The 20,382-nt window shown below is 44.6% G+C and overlaps 1 protein-coding gene across 1 annotated transcript in view; it reads right to left on the bottom strand.

The window, feature by feature from the left end:
- The window catches only part of IMMP2L (inner mitochondrial membrane peptidase subunit 2), an 858,080-nt gene that overhangs the window by 59,997 nt on the left and 777,701 nt on the right, over positions 1-20,382 (bottom strand). The gene's annotated exons all lie outside the window — the stretch shown is intronic.

The raw sequence follows: 20,382 nt of genomic DNA, 5'->3' as shown, positions 1-20,382 counted from the left end.
TCTCATCTCAGATGCACTGACCAGGTAGACAGGAAAAGCCCCGCGAACGTTTGAATTTCATTTCCTGTTTGCTCAGCGTGGAGAGCACAGGTGACCACGCAGAGCTCATCAGCACAGGTAACCGTGATGGAGTCCCAGTCCCAGTCCCAGGATCGCAAAAGAGCTCCAGCCTGGACCGAACGGGAGGTACGGGATCTGATCGCCATCTGGGGAGATGAAGCAGTGCTGGCCGAACTCCGAAACAGTAAAAGAAATGGCAAAACATTAGAAAAGATCTCCAAGGCCATGAAGGACAGAGGCCATAACAGGGACGCACAGCAGTGCCGCGTGAAAATTAAGGAGCTAAGGCAAGCCTACCACAAAGCCAGAGACGCAAACGGAAGGTCCGGGGCTGAGCCGCAAACATGCCGCTACTACGAGGAGCTGCATGCCATTCTAGGGGGTGCAGCCACCAGTAGCCCAAGCGTGTGCTATCAGTCCCTCTCTGGAGACAGGGAAGCGGGTTCGGCGGACGAGGAAGATGAGGATGGAGAGAACATCATAGATAGCTCACAGCAGCAAGGAAGCGGAGAAACCAGTTTCCCCAACAGCCAGGATATGTTTGTCACCCTGGACCTGGAACCAGTAAACCCCGAACTCACCCAAGACCCTGTGGGCACACAGGGGACCTCTGGTGAGTGTACCTTTGTAAATATTACACATGGTTTAAAAACAAGCGTGTTTAATGATTAATGATTAATTTGCCCTGGCAATCGTGGCCAGTACAGCTACTGGAAAAGTCTGTTAACGTGTATGGGGATGGAGCGGAAATCCTCCAGGGACATCTCCAGAAAGCTCTCCTTCATGTACTCCCAAAGCCTTTGCAAAAGGTTTCTGGGGAGGGCTGCCTTATCCCGTCCGCCATGGTAGGACACTTTACCACGCCAGGCCAGTAGCACGTAGTCTGGAATCATTGCATAACAAAGCATGGCAGCGTATGGTCCCGGTGTTTGCTGGCATGCAGACAACATCCATTCCTTATCGCTCTTTGTTATCCTCAGGAGAGTGATATCATTCACGGTCACCTGGTTGAAATGGGGCGATTTTATTAAGGGGACATTCAGAGGTGCCCCTTCCTGCTCTGCTGAACAGAAATATTCCCCGCTGCTAACCACGCGGTGGGGGGGAGGGGTGAAGTGACCATCCCAGAGAATTGGGTGTGTGGGGGAGGGGAGTTAGTTGGGTTTGTGCTGCATGTTAAACCTGAAACCGCAGCCCCTCCTTTTACATTGCAAACCCATTTTAAATGGCCAACCCAACGGGTGCTTGGTATGGTTAATGAGAGCAGTACTGTTTTAAACCATCCCCACTTGTTAACAAGGTTAAAAAAGCCAAAAGACTGTGTCTTACCATGGCTGCCTGCAAGCTGAAATCTGTGGCCTGGAACTGCGTGAGTGATCTCTCAACAGGCAGGCCCTCAATATAAGAGGAAAAATGCGACCTTGTAACGAAAGCACATGTGCTGTGTGATGCACGGCAAAATCTAAAGTGAAAGAGTGTACCCATTGTTCTCAAAAATGTATCTTTTTTAAACAACTCTCCCTTCTCCTCCACCAGCTGCAAATGTTTCACCTTCACAGAGGCTAGTGAATATTCGAAGAAGGAAGCAAAGGACGCGTGACGAAATGTTCACTGAACTACAGACTGCCTCCCACGCTGACAGAGCACAGCAGAATGCGTGGAGGCAGTCAATGACTGATTTTAGAAAAGTCCAATATGAGCGAGAGGAGAGGTGGCGAGCTGAATCGCTGGCTGAAGAGCAGAGGGTGCGTGCTGAAACGCGGGCTGAAGAGGAGAAGTGGCGTCAGCTTGTACTCAGAAAGCAAGAGTCGATGCTCCGGCTGCTGGAGCATCAAACTGATACGCTCCTGCGTATGGTTGAGCTGCAGGAAAGGCAGCAGGAGCAGAGACCGCCGCTGCAGCCCCTCTGTAACCAACAGCAGGAGCAGAGACCGCCGCTACAGCCCCTCTGTAACCAACAGCAGGAGCAGAGACCGCCGCTACAGCCCCTCTGTAACCAACAGCAGGAGCAGAGACCGCCGCTACAGCCCTTCTGTAACCACCAGCCCTCCTCCCCAAGTCCCATTGCCTCCTCACCCAGACGCCCAAGAACACGGTGGGGGGGCCTCCGGCCACCCAATCACTCCACCCTAGATGATTTCCACAGCAATAAGTTTTAAAGTTTTAAAGTGCAGTGTGTCCTTTTCCTTCCCTCCTCCCCCACCCATCCCGGGCTACCTTTGCAATTATCCCCCTAGTTGTGGGCTGCTTCCCTCCTCCCCCACCCATCCCGGGCTACCTTTGCAATTATCCCCCTAGTTGTGTGCTGCTTCCCTCCTCCCCCACCCATCCCGGGCTACCTTTGCAATTATCCCCCTAGTTGTGTGCTCAATTAATAACGAATGCATGAATGTGAAGTAACAATGACTTTATTGCCTCTGCAAGTGGTGCTTGAAGAGGGGAGGGTAGGGGAGGTTGGGGTGCTTGGTTTACAGGGTAGTAGAGTTAACCGGGTGCGTGGGGGGGGGGCTGCGATTTCATCAAGGAGAAACAAACAGAAGTTTCACACCATATCCTGCCCAGTCACAAAACTAGTTTTCAAAGCCTCTCTGATGCGCACCGCGCCCTGCTGTGCTGCTCTAACCGACCTGGTGTCTGGCTGCGCGTAATCAGCGGCCAGGCGATTTGCCTCTACCTCCCACCCCGCCATAAATGTCTCCCCCTTACTCTCACAGATATTGTGGAGCGCACAGCAAGTAGCAATAACAATGGGGATATTCTTTTCGCTGAGGTCACAGCGAGTCAGTAAGCTGCGCCAGCGCGCTTTTAAACGCCCAAATGCACATTCCACCACCATTCGGCACTTGCTCAGCCTGTAGTTGAACAGGTCCTGACTCCTGTCCAGGCTGCCTGTGTATGGCTTCATGAGCCATGGCATTAAGGGGTAGGCTGGGTCCCCAAGGATCACGATAGGCATTTCAACATCCCCAATGGTTATTTTCTGGTCCGGGAAGAAAGTCCCTTCCTCCAGCTTTCGAAACAGAAGAGAGTGCCTGAAGACGTGAGCATCATTTACCCTTCCCGGCCAGCCCACGTTGATGTCGGTGAAACGTCCCTTGTGATCCACCAGGGCTTGCAGCAGCATTGAAAAGTACCCCTTGCGGTTTATGTACTCGGTGGCTTGGTGCGCCGGTGCCAAGATAGGGATATGGGTTCCGTCTATCGCCCCACCACAGTTAGGGAATCCCATTGCAGCAAAGCCATCCACTATGTCCTGCACGTTTCCGAGAGTCACTACCCTTGATATCACCAGGTCTCTCATTGCCCTGGCAACTTGGATCACAGCAGCCCCCACAGTAGATTTGCCCACTCCAAATTGATCCCCGACTGACCGGTAGCTGTCTGGCGTTGCAAGCTTCCACAGGGCTATCGCCACTCGCTTCTCAACTGTGAGGGCTGCTCTCATCCTGGTATTCTGGCGCTTCAGGGCAGGGGAAAGCAAGTCACAAAGTTCCATGAAAGTGCCCTTTCGCATGCGAAAGTTTCGCAGCCACTGGGAATCGTCCCAGACCTGCAACACGATGCGGTCCCACCAGTCTGTGCTTGTTTCCCAGGCCCAGAATCGGCGTTCCATGGCATGAACCTGCCCCAGTAACACCATGATTTCCACATTGCTGGGGCCTGTGCCTTGTGAGAGGTCCATGTCAATTTCCTCATCACTATCGTCGCCGCGCTGCAATCGCCTCCTCCTCCTCAGCTGGTCCTCCTGGTTTTGCTTTGGCATGTCCAGGATCTGCATATACTCCAGGACAATGCGCGTGGTGTTCATAGTGCTCATAATTGCCGCGGTGATCTGAGCGGGCTCCATGATCCCAGTGCTAGCTATGGCGTCTGGTCTGAAAAAAGGTACGAAACTAGTATCTAAAGACCAGGGGAAGAAGGGAGGGAGGGAGGGAGGGGCGGGCGACTGACGACATGGCGTACAGGTACAGGGAATTAAAATCAAGAAAGGTGGCTGTGCATCAGGGAGAAATACAAACAACTGTCACACAGAATGCCCCCCCCTCAGAGATTGAACTCCTAAGCCTGGGTTTAGCGGGCCGTTGATTTGACGGAGGGAGGGGGGAAGGAAATGAATACAGAACAAATCTATTTTTTACATCTTAAGACGACAGTGCAGCATGACTGATAGCCCTTGGCATTTTCTGGGTGCTTGGCAGCAAATACTTGACAGCAAATAGTATACTACGACTGGTAACCATCATTGTCCAACGAGGACGGTTAAAGGCAAGTATTGTCTGCCAGCACCCAGATCGCCCTCGGCCTTTTCTGGGTGCTTAGCAGACAATACTTGGCAGCAAATAGTATACGACTGGTAACCATCATTGTCCAACGAGGACATCTATGAGCATTTCAGGCAACCTGTAAATTTACTTGCTTTCAGACCTGAGGAAAGCTCTTCTTGCAGATCTGCTGAGCACCCAGATCGCCCTCGGCCTCTTCTGGATGCTCAGCAGACAATACTGACAGGACGGTTACCAGTCGTAATAAACCATCTACTGCCAAAAGGCAAGGGGCTGGTGCAATGCAGCCCTAAAGCTGCCAGCCCCACAGCTACTAGCATCCCGAGCGCCGATGAAGGCTACTACTCATGCTGCACCGTCTACCGCCAAAAGGCAGTAAGCTGCTGCTGCTGTTTAGCAATGCAGTCCCACGTTTGCTGGCACCCGGAAGACATATGGTGACGGTGAGCTGAGCTGAGCGGGCTCCATGCTTGGCATGGTATGTTGTCTGCACAGGTAACCCAGGTAAAAAGGCGCGAATCTATTGTCTGCCGTTGCTGTGACGGCGGGGGAGGGGCGTGACGCAATGTACCCAGAACCCCCCGCGGCACTGCTTTGCATCATTCGGGCATTGCGATCTCAACCCATAATTCCAATGGGCGCCGGAGACTCCGGGAACTGTGGGATAGGTACCCATAGGCACCCATAGTGCAATGCGCCGGAAGTCGACGCTAGCCTCGGTACTGTGGACGCGGTCCGCCGACTTCATGCACTTAGAGCATTTTATGTGGGGACACACACAGTCGGCTGCATAAAACCGGTTTCTATAAAACCGGCTTCTATAAATCCGACCTAATTTTGTAGTGTAGACAAGCCCTTACAGTCTGAATGGCAGGGATAGCCTCAAAAGAAAAAGAGGGTTACTGGTAGGCTATAAACCTAGCCCTTAAGCAGGGTGGGTCAGCAAAGAGTTAGGGCTCTGGCCTGCGACCATGGCAGAGCTGTAACAGTCTATAAGCCCAGGCAGGGGTAAGCACCAAAGCAGTCCAGGGGTTCAGGCAAGGGTGAGCACCAAAGCAGTCTGTTGTCATGGCTCTGGTGAGTGACAGACAAACGCAGGCCTCTTGGAGGAGGGGAAGTGCTGCCACTCCAGGGGTGGGGTGGCAGGTGTAGGGGGATACGGGCCCACCCAACTCCACAACATCCCAGCCCCAAGCCCTAACAGTGGCAGAGTGATCTGCCACTAGGTCAGCGGGGAATCCAGCCGCAACACACTGACTGTGTTTTGGGCAGCACTACAGCCACACAGTCATCTGGCTCCCCTGGGCTACTTCCTTCTCTCCCCCTGTGGGGTACCTTGGTGTGGTCGGTGTCCGGTGTCTCCCCAGGGTAGATGGTCAGTGGCAGCTCCAGCAGCTTTTCGGCATTGTGGTCAACCAGCAGCTCCCACCACTCGGGTGTGTCCTCAGAACAGCTGGGGTTGGCTTCAGACTCGAGCAGCCAGTGGAATACATCTGTCTCCTTCAGCAGCTCCCTCCCAATTGAGCTGCAGGGTCTGGGTTGTATACTTCACCTTCCTGTCCTGCCTCTCTGCTTCCAGTGGGGTTGGGAGGGCAAGGGCTACCTTGTTCCACCCACCAGGTTGCATGCTTGGACGTCCCTCTGTGTCTGCCTCTGAGGGAGGCCACACCTCCTCGCTACACCCTGCCTCAGCATTCTGGCCACCCAAAGGCACCTTGGGCAAGAAACAAAATAAAACTTGCAACTGTACATAAGAACACAGGAATTGTGTATTGGTTCACATCCAAGGTCCATATAGTTCAGAGTCCTGTCTGTGACAGTGGCCAGCACCAAATGCTTCAGAGGAAGATGTAAGAACCCTGCCTAGTAGGCAGATGTGTACTGATGTGTAACTGTACTGTTTGCATATCTCTCAGATTTGCTCTGGTGGAATAAAAATCTGTATCTAATACTTTTATTTAGTGCTCTTTGTTATATATATATCCTTATTATCAAGTAAAAACATTAAACAAACTGCTTGGCAGTCATGCCCAAGGTGGCAAATCAGGACATATTGCTCATTTCCTTCAACAACTCCTATGTATACTTTAAACAATTCAAATATCTTTATAATAATATACACATACAGACTATAGCTTGACTTTCAGTCAGAGTTGTGTTCCTAAGTCATGTGGGCACTTTTGAAAATTCCACCCAATACCTGAGGCTTCATTTATCTTATACATAGACATTCCTCCATATGCAATGTGCCCCTCAGTATGCTGGCACTCATTCTCATATATGTGTATATGTTTACACATATACTAATGTTAATGTGGTTAAGGATAATTAGCCTTTGTTTGTAATTAGAGGGCACTAGTGCTGAAATATTTCTGTTCAATGACTTGCACAGATGAATTACGGTAATAATTTTTAAAAAACTATTTGTGTACTAAAATGTTACAGTGTTGCACTACATCACATGCATTACCAAATTTACATGCAAAAATAGCATGTGAAACAGAGAATACTTCTCAATACACAGACCTGTCTAAAGTTTTATTTTGTAATATATAGGATTGCTAATTCTATGAAGAACTAATGCTATCGGTAAATCACCAAAGATTTGCCATTTAAGTTTAGATAATCCAGAAATTCCAGTTTTTATCCCATCTATCTGAACCTTCTGAGTCTGTAAAACTGAGTTGGAAATTATTATTATTATTTTTTGTAAAATCAAAAGGCCAAAATTCTCTAACTTGGGTGCATAACTTGAGACATCTAATTCCATATTTAGTTACGTATATAAAAGGTGCCCTGATTTTCATAAGTGCTGAATTAATCTTAAAACAATTCATTTTTTCAGTCTAATAAACTATGTCTCACAAAATGTACTTGTGAAACTTGCTAACTGTATGTGTGTGTGTGTTAGTTCAGAGTGTATTTGGCTAGTGGTGTCCTTATATGGTTAAAAAGCCTCAGTAGTCATTTGTTCTAGCCCAGTGTTCAGACACCTTGGGCAGTAATTTCATCATTAGCTAAAGAGATTTGACCTAGCAACTAAATTAATGGAGATCTACAAGGAAACCCAGGTGCAGAAAGAAGTAGTGATGAGGATTCAGGGAGTGGCAATCTGGAATAATCCCACATAATAATGTTACGGTGCACTGTATAAGAGGAATTGCTTCTTTTGGCTAAATTGTAAAGCCATAGTCCTGACTAAAAGATCGCATTGCATTTTTTGCAAGGTTTTGACTATTAATTTTACTGTTCTGAGCAGACTATAACTTGTGTAATCATCTTTACTTAATCTATAATTTCCTTCTATAGTTTCAGGTGGAAAATTATTCTCTGCATCCCCTCAAACAAACAAAACAGTTTTCCAGTATTGCTGGTGCAGAATGGCTGCATGTCCATCGGTAGGAGAGATGAAGTCATCCTATTTGAAATCAACAGTGGCATTCAGGCTAGAATGCCCTTGCTATATATGGGAAGGAGCTCCTGACAGTTTGTTCTTCATGAAAGTTCTTTGACTATGCAATCTGTTTGCTCTAGTCCAGATTTATTAACCTTTTGGATATGCTACTTCAACCATGTTTTCTAGGAGGCATTTGAGTGGGAGGTTGACTGAGAGGATGAGAAGTTATCATGTGTGTTGTTGGAGGTTATGAATTTATGATATAATTAACAGATTGTTTGTCAGTTTTTATATTAGTAAAAGAACATAAATTGTAACTGCTGTAAAAGGTGCCCAAAGCAAGGAATGGGTGCTTATTAAGTGATTCATATCTTCATAAATCAAAACTGGGATCCTTCTGGATTGTCAACACTACTAGGTATTCTTCCAGTGGATCTTTCTATCACAGGATACCTACGTTGTTTGGATCACTAAGACTTTGCAGAACTGGGCATCACAGATTTGCAGACTTCAAGGTCTTCAGTAGATAATACATGTGTGATTACCCAGGGAGCTGGGACACCTTGGCCATCACAGTCAATTAAGGAAAGGAAAGAGCTAGAGGGAAGTCAGGAAGGGAGAAGGCAGGGTGGGGAAATCAGCCAGTTGAATCTTTTTGCCCCACATTCATTAGACAAAGTTTTACACACTGAAGCCTATAAGAGTACAGTGTCTTCAATATGTACAGCTCCCCACTGCCACCCTCTGTCCTGCCCCCACTAAGCTTCTCACCAGTTTTGCTGGCCACCTTTGCACGTTTGCCAGTATCTAGGAATCCCTTTCTGAAACCCCAGTATCTAAAACAGAGGCCCCATTTAGGGTGATAGGGAGTTCCAGTACAATGAGGATCCGATGCGGTAGCACTGAACTGTTATCTAGAACTATTCCAAAATATCTTCTCCCTTATTGTAAACCTGCTATTTTTACTTATGCTCACCACTCACCACTTATGCCACCAAATGTTTCAAGAGAAATTAGGGTGCATGCAGTTACTTATACTGCTCCTGGTATTGGAATAAACTCAATAGGATGCACTTATATAACTATGTTATTGAACTTTGTCAATGTTTTTAATCTCAATGGATATGTAAACTTTTTCTTTTTTGTTTACATTGGTAACTTCCGTGGAATTCAGTTATTCTATGCTATTTGTGACTGTCTGAAGGGCCCGCAAATGAAAAAATGTTGAAAACCACTGGCTTAGAGAGATACAATACTTTAGAGTATGAGTAATGTTGCTGCTGAACTGACACATCTTGCATGACATTAGCTATACCCTTCAAATTGTTTTGACAGTAGTGTAACTATACATTTTTGCTACCTTTATTTGGACTATAATCACTATATAATATAGTGGAAACCAAGATACTTAAAAATCTATACGGACATTTACATTAGAAAGCTCACTCTCTCTCTTTCTCCACCTCCTCCAATGCATGTCCGAAATGAGATTACATTTGATACTCTTGTGCTCAGCTATTTAAAACGGATTTATCCTTGTTTTGAATCTGGGAAATAAGATGTGCTTTTTCCCCCTAGTTTCAGATACTTTTGATTTTTACTTGAAGGTAATCAGTATTTGTTTTATTATCCCTTTGGGTATGTATAAGCAATTTAAAGCATTACATTGAGCACCAAAGAATGAGGCCTACTGAGTTAGGCGGAGGGTACTTCCAGGAAGCATGTGAAATATTATTAATAAAATACAAAACTATTCAGCATTTAAAGTTTTTCTGATTTATCTTTTTTGGACCCCGAATGTGACAATCTCAGTTTGCTCTTGTTATTTTCGCAGCATGATCCAGGGGATAGGACACTGGACTAGTTTTAGGAGATCGGGGTTCCAGCCCCAACTGTGTCTCTGACCTGCTACATGAGTTTGGGCAAGTCACTTTACCTCTACATCCTATAGCAGGGGTCGGCAACCTTTCAGAAGTGGTGTGCCGAGTCTTCATTTATTCACTCTAATTTAAGGTTTCGCGTGCCAGTAATACATGTTAAAGTTTTTAGAAGATCTCTTTCTATAAGTCTAGAATATATAACTAAACTATTGTTGTATGTAAAGTAAATAAGATTTTTTAAATGTTTAAGAAACTTCATTTAAAATTAAATTAAAATGCAGAACCCCCCCAGACTGGTGGCCAGGACCCGGGCAGTGTGAGTGCCACTGAAAATCAGCTCGTGTGCTGCCTTTGGCACGCATGCCATAGGTTGCCTACCCCTGTACTATAGTTTCCCCATTTGAAGCATAGGGATAACAACATTCATTTCCTTTGCAAAGCACTTGAGATCCATGGATGAAAACACTATGTGAAACCAAAATATTCAGTTTCATAGACTTTAAAACCAGAAATGATAATTTAATCTGATCTCCGGCATAACGCAGGCCATAGGTCTTCTGTGAATTTATTTCTGCTTCAATTCCAATATCTACATTTGAAATATAGCATAGCCAATCTTGATTTAAAAATTTCTAGTGATAATCCACCATAATCCTGGGTAAATTGTTCTAGTGGCGAATTATCCTCACAAAAAAATTGTGCCTTATTTCATCTGCATTTGTCTAGCTACCATGTACACTGATTCAAACTTGTTATGCCTTTGTTTGCTAGACTGAAGAGCCCTCTGTTATCAAATCTATGTTCCCTATGTAAGTATTTGTGACAGGGTGTGGCCCTCTGCTCCTGTCTTCTCACACAAATGGTTCTAACATCTCTGGTTTGTAAACCCCAACATGTAGTTTGTCTCATCTCAGCCACCAGCAATTTACATCCCAGGCACGCAATCTAGGATGACTGTTTTAGCCATGCCATAGTCCTGCACCTCTCTGAGCTTCCCCTGCCAAACAGCGGGCTAACTGTAGGGCCCAAGTTCCCTTGTCCCAACCTGCACCCATAGCTACTCTTTCAAAAGTGACCAAGAATATGTCGGAGTCATCCAGAGATCCCATCTTACAAAGGCCCATCATCTGTGCCTGGCTGCCATTACCATACCTTGGATTAGCCGACACTGCACAGGAGCTTGCTCTCAAATACAGTGTTGTAGGTTTTTCTGTTGCTCAGCCTGCCAGGCAAGCAAGGACTATCTCTCCAGGGTTTTTAAGGCCTGGCTTGACAAAGCCCTGGCTGGGATGATTTAGTTGGGGATTGGTCCTGCTTTGAGCAGGGGGTTGGACTAGATGACCTCCTGAGGTCCCTTCCAACCCTGATATTCTATGATTCTATGAGTCGGTCTGCTGGAAGACCTGCAGGGTCTTCTGCATCTCCTGCTGTTCTTCAAGCCATTGCTATGTCTCCTCCATTGCCTAGCCTGCCAAACCTTTGCACCGACTTCCCTATCAGGTCCTCCATCAGCATGGATAAAGGAAAGATTCCAGACAAACCAACCCCCCACCCCCTTGTGAGAGGGCACAGCCCTCCACTCCTGTCTTCTTGCACAAATGGCTTTAACACCTCCAGTTTGTAAACACCAACATATTGTTTTTATTATCTCAACCACTGCCCCCACTTTACAGTCTCAAGCAGCAATCCTCTTTACAGTGACACACAACCATCATCCTCTTTTGCCAGAGAGAAGAGAGGGAAGAGCTCTCTCCACACAGAGATCTTCCTTTACACTGGTCCTGCGAGCCTCTCCCTCTTTCTCTCTCTCATTCCCCATTTTGCTATTTCAGTTAATAGGTTAACTAGCTCATTAGCTCTTCCAGCTCAGACTGATCTAGTAATTAGCCCCAGCTTTCCTCAATCAGGCCTTTCTCTGGGGAAACTAATTGGATTGACAGCAACCAGAGTGCTGAATCAAACCTTCTCTTTGATAAATTAAAATGATTGAGCTGCTTGGTTCTCTTGCTATAAGGCATGTTTTCCAATTCTTTAACCATTCTTGTGGCTCTTCTAATCCTTTCCAATTTTTCAATATTCTTCTTGATGTGTGGACACCGGAACTGGACATAGTAGTCCAAAAGCGGCCACACCAGAGCCAAGTACAGAGGTAATATAACCGCCCTTCTCCTACTCGAGATTCCCCTGTTTACACATTCAAGGATTGCGTTAGTTCTTTTAGCCACAGCATCACACTATGAGCTTATGAACCATGACCCTTAAGTCTTTTTAAGACTCAGTGATTCCCAAGATAGCATTCCCCCATCCTGTTAGTACAACTTATACTTTTTGTTCCCAGATATATGACTTTAACTTTGGCCAAATTGTTTGACTGCACCCAGCTGAACAAGTGAGGCAGATGGCTCTCTATCAGTGACCAGCCCATTTCACTATTTACCACTCCACCAATCTTTGTGTCATCTGCAAACTATCAGAAATAATTTTATATTTTCTTCCAGGTCATTGATAAAAATATTAAATGGCATAGTGCCAAAAGTCAAATTCTGAGAGACCCCATTAGATGCACTCCTTCTCAATGACAATTCCCCATTTACAATTACATTTTGAGGTCTATCAGTTAGCCAGTTTTTAATCAATTTAATATGGCTATGTTCATTTTGTATTTTGTTAGTTTCTTAATCAACATATTGTGTGATACCGAGTCAAACGCCTTACTGTAGTCTAAATATATTACATCAGTACTATTACCGTTATCAACCAAACTTGTAAACTCATCAAAACAAAACTGGTTTGACAAGATCTATTTTCCATAAATCCATGTTGATTGGCATTAATTATATTAATCTGTTTTAATTTTTGATTAATCATGTCTCATATCAGTCATTCCACTATTTTTCCCAGGATCAAAGTCAGGCTGACAGGCCTATTACTCATAATATTACTTTTTTGAGCAAAACCAAGTCCATTTTCCACTGAGTGTGAAAACGAATACCGGTACTTTAAAAGGAAAAATAATCATTTCCATAAAATTGCACATAAAGTAAAATTCAGAGGCTGAAGGATATGCAACAAAATCACAAACTTTTTGTGCAAAATTTTGTGAAATGACAATTGTGAATTTGGAAACTCTCCAATATCTAACCTGTAGACTTTATCAAACCCAATGTAAAACCATGATTTGGATTTAAGAGTTGCACTAAAGATTCAGCCAACTCTTATTTTCACCAAACTCGTATAACCATCCCTGTTTATAATTGCCGATCTTACACATAGTGCCATCTGTACCAATAATGTTGTTCACACTGCAGTATCTGAATGCAATTCTCTATTGTTCTCAGCTTTGCATGATCTCCTCATGGACCACAAAAAACATTTTTACTTACATATACTGTGTGTGTGACATTAATAAGAAACCACCTGAAAAGGCTGTGATTTTTCAAGAGAAATTTATTCCCTATTATATTCCTAAAGCATCCAAGGAATAAATTTATTAACTTGACAGATGAAGAAAGAATAGCACATCATCTTTTTAAATAGCATAGAACATCTATATTCATTTGGAGTATTACTGTGGGTAAAAATTCTCAGCACATATCTATCAATATATATTCCTTCAATGTTTAAATATTATTAAATTGTAAATGTAAAATATGTACATTATTAGGTTTTTTCAAATAATATAAAAGCTTATTAAGTCTTTGCCTAGTCTGACTGCAGAATTCTGAATATCCTTTTCCTGCATTCCACCTTTGAAATTTTTTCAAAAATAGTGATATGAAAAGCAAAATAAATGTAGCTGCTACTAGTGTTTGGGGGTAGTCATCAGTAATGTGACAATTCTCAAGACAATTCTTTGTAAAAATTATATTTCTATTGTGAAATATTTTGTCTTTCCAATCCAAAACTGAAAAATTCCACTGGCAGAGTAGATTATGTAATTGATTTCTTATCTTTTGAAATCTGGGTTCAAATACCACTTAGGCTATATATACCATTATTTTTTTCTTAATAGCCTGAGTTTAAAATAAGCACTTGGCACAGTCAAAGGCAGAAGATGAAGAAGTTACTCACCTGGAGCAGTAACGATGGTTATTCGAGATGTGTCTCCCTCTGGGTGCTCCACTGTAAGTATGCTTGGGTCCCTGCGCTGCTATCGGAGAACTTTGGTAGCAGTATCTGTTAGGCCCACACATGCATTGTCTCTCCTCGTGCCCCACCAGCACGCACTGGCTAGCCCCCCCTCAGTTCCTTTTCTACCGCAGAGTCATTGACAAGAACTCTGAAGTAGAGGGGAGGAAGGTGGGTTGTGGAGCACCCACAGGAACACGCATCTCAAAGAACCATCATTACTGCACAAAGTGAGTAACTTCTTCCTCCCCCTAAAATGCTGGCCAGTGCAGGTCAGCTAGTGCATGCAGTGTCATAATTTGCTGCTGGTGTAGACCTGATAATTTGGGGCTGGCATAGCGGCGAATTACTATTCCATCCTGGAAAAAGAGGGAAAAAGGAAGGGGAACTGTGCTTCAGAGGGGTGTCCTAGACACAATGCCTTCTAGAGTAATCCTGGGGTGTGCAGTTTACACACCTGCCCTCATCTAGCCCTAAATCTAAAATGTATGCTTTAAAAGTTTACTGCCCTGGTATCTCACATTAGGCTGTTAAAACCCACAGCAATCTCATCAAGTGAATAATAAACGGGGGGGGGGAGGGGGATAAATTTTGTTGGTTTCCATCAAGAAAGAGGGAACTTTGCGTATACTGACATCTCCAAAATTAAACTATCATCAAAATTATTCATATCAAGCCAGCCAAATCAGCCTCAGCTGAAAAGAATTATTCATTACATTTTAAGTTACAGGAAATTTGTTCTGTCTATAATATGAAATGTTTTCTAACATAGTCACTTTGAGAGATACTTTAGAGTAACATCACAATGGCTGATGTAAAGTACTGCAGTTTCATATATTTATTTCTAAGACTTATACGCCCTTTTTAAAAGGTTTAATTATCATTTGCAGTCATTGTGGCCTGATCTTGGATAGGGTTAGTGACAGCATCTTTAAACTACAGTATAACAAATAAGAAAGTTTATTGTTTCAGTTGGAAAAGTTAATGCTTCCTCTCCTTAAAAAAATGAAATTATTTTATGGTATAGATGATGTAGAATGGCTACTACATCCCACCCTAGAGACAGGTGCATTTTACTGGTAAGTGAGTGATTTCTGCATATTCAAGGTTCAATTCACTCTTCCGTTTCTGCCAGCAGAATCTGCAATACAGGCACTTGATGATGGAAACAGAAGTGCAACCAATAGTTGGATATGGGGTAAGGCACAAGAGTGAGAATGCATCATTCCTACAATGCCATTGCTAGGGGGCACTGCAACAGATCAAGGCATCTGCCATCACTTCTCTGTTGGAAGGCCTGGAGCTAGGCAATGTAATCCCCCCAAAATAGGAGGTCCTGGCCAGGGAGAGTTTATAACAAGGGCACCTCCCAAGGAAGCTTTGCCAATAAGTCTCCTATGGAGCCCTAAAACTGCCTTTCCTTGATGGGCCACCACAACACACCGGGGTGCCTCTCCCTGAAGCACAGCTGCCCCTGCAGTGTAAGAGGTGCAGATTACACCCCTTGCACCAATGGAGGAGGATGAAGTCCAGGGCCTGTGAAGCACTTTGTGATCTTCAGAATGAAAGGCATCCTCTGTAAACACAAGTGACTGATTATTTCAACTACATGAAAGAGTCTCCTTTCAAAGCAACATCATTTCAGCTTTGCTAGCATGCTAAGTAGAAGTGAGTAAATTATCATGTCAGTGTAAGGCCTGTGGCCTGAAGCCTATGAGAGGTGACGGAGTGAGCTCTCTGCTGGCTGGAGAGCAAGGGGAGTCAACTGAGTGAGGCAGTAGCTTATTTACATATGAACTGTGAATAGTTTGGGGACATTCGAGTGTAATTTGACTAAGTTTTGTATTTGGGCCTGACCCAGCATCGCAGCTGAATGTCACTACTGTGGGTCAGGTAGTAGAGCCCAGAGCTGCTTCGGCAGTTGGGACCCAGATTTGTCCTGACCAACTAACTGCAAGTGGGGAGCTGTGGAGGTGACAATGCTGCATCAGCCACTCATGGCTCATTATGAGGATGGACATAGGTTGGGACTGTGACTCATGCACTTGGATTAATAGTGATAGAAACTGTTAAGTTGTAATGTTTAAACAGGTTTATCCAGTCATTTCCCTTCCCTCTTCTGTTTAAAACCCTTTGGTCACTGTGCTTGCCAATCTATGGCTCCCAGTGTGATAGGTAGATTCCAAGGTTACTGGATGGGGGTTCAAGCCAGAGTTATTAAAATTTCAGAAAAAATACTAGAAAAATAATTGCTAGTAAGGACCTGGCCATTAATTACTGCCACCATCACTGGCAGGAGAGTTACATCAGCAATAGCCGTTAACTTGCTGAGAACCCATTGTGTGGCATTGAGATTGAAGATATGTGGTGAAGGACAAAACACCAAACAATGGAAGAGGAAGCTTTAAATGACATGGGATTTATTCGTAAGTTCTGTCTGAATCTCTTTTTTCAAGATTTGGTATTTTTATGTCATTAATTAACCAAAAAATAAAAAATAAAGAGCAGGTTTGTGTTGAGACACAGGTAAATTTGGGTTTAAAAATGAGTGGCCGTATAGTGAGATGTGGCAGTAAGATATATCTCATTGAGGTCTGCTCCAAAGTTCACTGAAGTCAGTGGGAATTTTTTCATTGACTTCAATGGGCTTTGGATCAGACTCCTATACCATTCCTATTTACGAGAAGTGTCAAATTATACCTTCGTCCTACTATCAAATGAGTTCCAGTGTGGTGACTGAAATGAATCAGTAAGGAGGGAAATTGGCACCAGTGGCTGCTCTCTCCAGATTTTCCATGATCACTTTGAAAAGAAATTTACTAGGAGAGAATTAGTATTCTCAAACTATAAAAAACAGGCAGATGCTTACATATAGGTAAGTAGAAACTAAACTCTACAACCTAAATTAGCAATGAACTGCAAAGTGCCAGCATTAATTACAAGATATTAGTATTCCTAGATAGTGGAAACACTACCAGTGTAATCTTTCTGCATTATAGAACAAAAGAAGTTTGCTGCAGAAAATACAATAAAGCCAGTATTGCCAACTCCCATGATTTTTTCACAAGTCCCTGGGGTTGGGAGCCTGTCCGGCCTGCCTTCATGCGGATTTCAACTCTCCTGGGAGAAAAAGCCCACCGTCTGGCTTCCCCAATTTCCTGCCACCTGGTAAAGAGCAGCCCATCAGGGTTACTGCAGGAGGCAGGCAACTCTCTCTTCTCCTTCACTTCAGGAGCTAACACCATTCTTTCAGCAAGGGAGCAGCGAGCAGAAACAGCCCAGCACCTCAGGGCTGCCCTCTCCTTCTTCCCCACTCCCCTCCTATGAGCAACTGGACAGCTGTTCTCTGCTGCTTCTCACTGCCCCCCTGCCACACCCAGCGATGCAAGAGGTAGGAGGATTGGATGAAGAATGATTGGAGTTGTCCCCTCCCCTGCCTAGGGTGGGAAGGGGACCCCTTGCAGCCCCCCAGGTCTAGGAGAGGGGGATGAAGTTCCCCAGGAGATGCAGGAGGCGTACAGGTGAGGCTGGGGGGACAGAACTGATGTGGGGGCTGGGGTGAAAGGATTGATTTGTGGGTCAAGGGGATGGGCCGATGTAGGGGGCCTGCAGCAGGGGCCTTCCTCTATGCATTTGGGCAGCACTAATTGTCACACACATGGGGGGGGGGGCAGGAGGAATTTAATAAACCCAAAGACAAACCAATGTTTTGTTTAAAAATCTCATGATTTTGGGAGTCTGACTCTTGATTTTTGAAACGTTGGGGTTTGCAATACTATGAAGCTTACTCAATTGCAACCCAAAATTCCTCCACACCCATCTTGGGGCAGAGGAGATGTTTGACTGCTCTAGCAGGAGAAAACAACTGCTAGAGTCCTGCGAGGAGTGGGGAAGGGAGGGACAAGCTTCTGTCCAAAATACATGAGGAGATCATCCCTGGACAGAGAGGAGGGCTGTGCAGAAGGAGAGAATTCTCTGTCTCTAGCTGCTGCCATTGGCTAGGCTGTGGCAGATGGGGGAAAGAGTTGATTGTCTCTCATGCTCCTCCCCTTCCTGGATGTGAAACCCTCAGGCCATGCAGCATCCATTCTGCTGCAGTAGCAGCCCGGCCTTATGATAGCAGTATAATCTGAACTGCACTGCCCAGAGCCTGTAGCTCTGATCAATCAACAGTTTTTGCAATCCACATGGAATTTTTCCATTCGGGCAAGACTGACAAGGTGTCCAGTGGGTTTTAATTTTCCTTGAAGCATCCTGGAGGCCCATTTTCAGGTTAATAAGGAGTAAAGACAGGAATTTAAAAGCTGTGCGTGAGTTTGTCATTTCATTATGACTTGCTCCCAGTGTCCAATGCAGGTGAAAGGGTCAAAGGAGCCATGTCTCAAAGGTAAACATGAGACCTGGGAGATGACTGGTGGACCATATTAACCTGGAGGAAGAAAGGGAGACCTTAAGTCTTCACACCCCTGCATGTGTACACTCATTTCCCCTTGTGGAGAAAGGGCAAGAGGATTCAGAGATGGGCTGAATCCCGGGGGTTAGGCTGAAGAGTGTCAATCCTGAATATTATTATTTGGCATGGTAATTGTGACAGACACTTCCCCACACTGGGGAGCAGTGTGGAGGTGCACCACCCTAGAGGAAGCTCTGGAAGGCACTGGGCTGGAAGCAGACAGAATGACTTATGGAGTTTTGGGAAGCACAACAAAAACACAATAATAAAATCAGAGAAAAATAGGACTGGAAGGGATCTCAAGAGGTCATCTAGTCCAGGCCCCTGCCCAGAGGCAGGACTACGTATTATTTTGACCATCCTTGGCAGATGTTTGTTTAACCTGTTCATAAAATCTCCAATGACAGATTCCACAAACCCCCTTAGGTAATTTGTTCTAGTGCTTAACTATTTTACAGTTAAGCAGTTTTTTCCTAGTGCCTAACCTAAATCTCTCTTACTGCAATTTAAGCCCATTACTTCTTGTCCTATCTTCAGTGGATAAGAACAACAATTTATCACACTGCTCTTTATAACAACTTTTTAAGTACTTAAAGCCTGTTATCATATTCCCCCCCATAGTCTTCTCTTCTCCAGTCTAAACAAACACAATTTTTTCAATCATTTCTCCTAAGTCATGTTTTCTAGACTTTTAATCATTTCTGTTGCTCTCCTCTGGACTTTCTCCAGCTTGTCCACATCTTTCCCAAAGTGTGGTGCCCAGGACTGGACCCAATAGTCCAGCTGAGGCCTTAGTACTGAATAGAGTGGAAGAATTACTTCTTGTGTCTTGCTCATAAGACTCCTGCTAATATATTCCAGAATGCTGTTTGCATTTTTTGCAACAGTATTACATTGTTGATTCATATTTAGTTTGTGATCCACTCGAGCCCCCAGATTGTTTTCTGCAGTACATCTTCCTAGGCAGTCTTTTCCCATTTTGTATTTGTGCCATTGATTATTCCTTTCTAAGTGTTGTACTTTGCATTTGTCCTTCTTGAATTTCATCCTATTTATTTCAGACCTTTTCTCCAGTTTGTCAAATAATTTTGAATTCTAATCCTGCCCGCCAAAATGCTTCAACTCCTCCCAGCTTGGTATCATCCACAAATTGTGTGTGCGCTCTCTATGCCATTATCCAAATCATTTATGAAGATATTGAACAGAACTGGACCCAGGACAGATCCCTGCAAGACCCTACTGGATATGCCCTTCTAGCTTGACTGTGAACTCTATCGTCTTCCAACTGGTTGTTCACCACCTTATAGGAGGTTTGTCTAGGCTATATTTCCCTAGTTTGCTTATGAAAGGGTCATGAAAGAGAGTATCAGAAGCCATACTAAGTCAAGATATATCACATCTACTGCTTCTACCTATCCACAAGGCTTGTTACCCTGTCAAAAAAGAATATTTGGTTGGTTTGACAGGATTTTATCTTCTAAGTGCTTACAAATTGATTGTTTTATTACTTGCTCCATTATCTTTCTCGGTACCAAAGTTAAGCTGACGGTCTATAATTCCCTGGGTTGTCCTAATTCCCCTTTTTATAGATCATCATCATGTTCCCATTACGCCTCTGGCGTTTAGGGAAGCAACGAAGCTCCTCCACTCCTGTCTGTGTTTCTGGCAAGTCTTTCAATGGTTCCCCAGCTGTGCCCCAGGTTTTTCAGCTCGGCTTCCACAGCTCTTCGCCATGTTGTTTTTGGGCAGCCTCGTTTTCACTTGCATTCAGGTGTCCATCTTATTGCTACTCTGGTGATGGAATCAGTTTCAATACGAAGCACATGGCCAATCCATCTCCAACACCTCCTGGCAATGATGGTGCTCATATCCTCTTGGCTGCACTGTGTCAATAGATCTTGGACTAATATGAAGCTTAGGAAAATTGTCTTTGCTGGAGGGTAGAGCAATGAGGAGCTGGAAATTATGGACAAGATCAAAGACCGGAGGGGAAGCCTGGTCTGCAGGAAGGATGAAGAGAGTGAGTGGGTGTGTGTACTCAGTACACCAAGGCATGAGGGCCAAGATATCTTCTGTCTTCCAAGGTGAAGTGGGGGCATTTACTGCTCCCATCGCGGAAAGGGCTGGATTTTCACCACCCTAAATTAAGAGAGGGTAGTAATTCATTCTTGCCCCACCACC

This window comes from Emys orbicularis, chromosome 1 (assembly GCF_028017835.1).
Source record: "Emys orbicularis isolate rEmyOrb1 chromosome 1, rEmyOrb1.hap1, whole genome shotgun sequence".
Lineage (NCBI taxonomy): Eukaryota > Metazoa > Chordata > Testudines > Emydidae > Emys > Emys orbicularis.
This window is presented reverse-complemented; position numbering and strand designations above follow the sequence as displayed.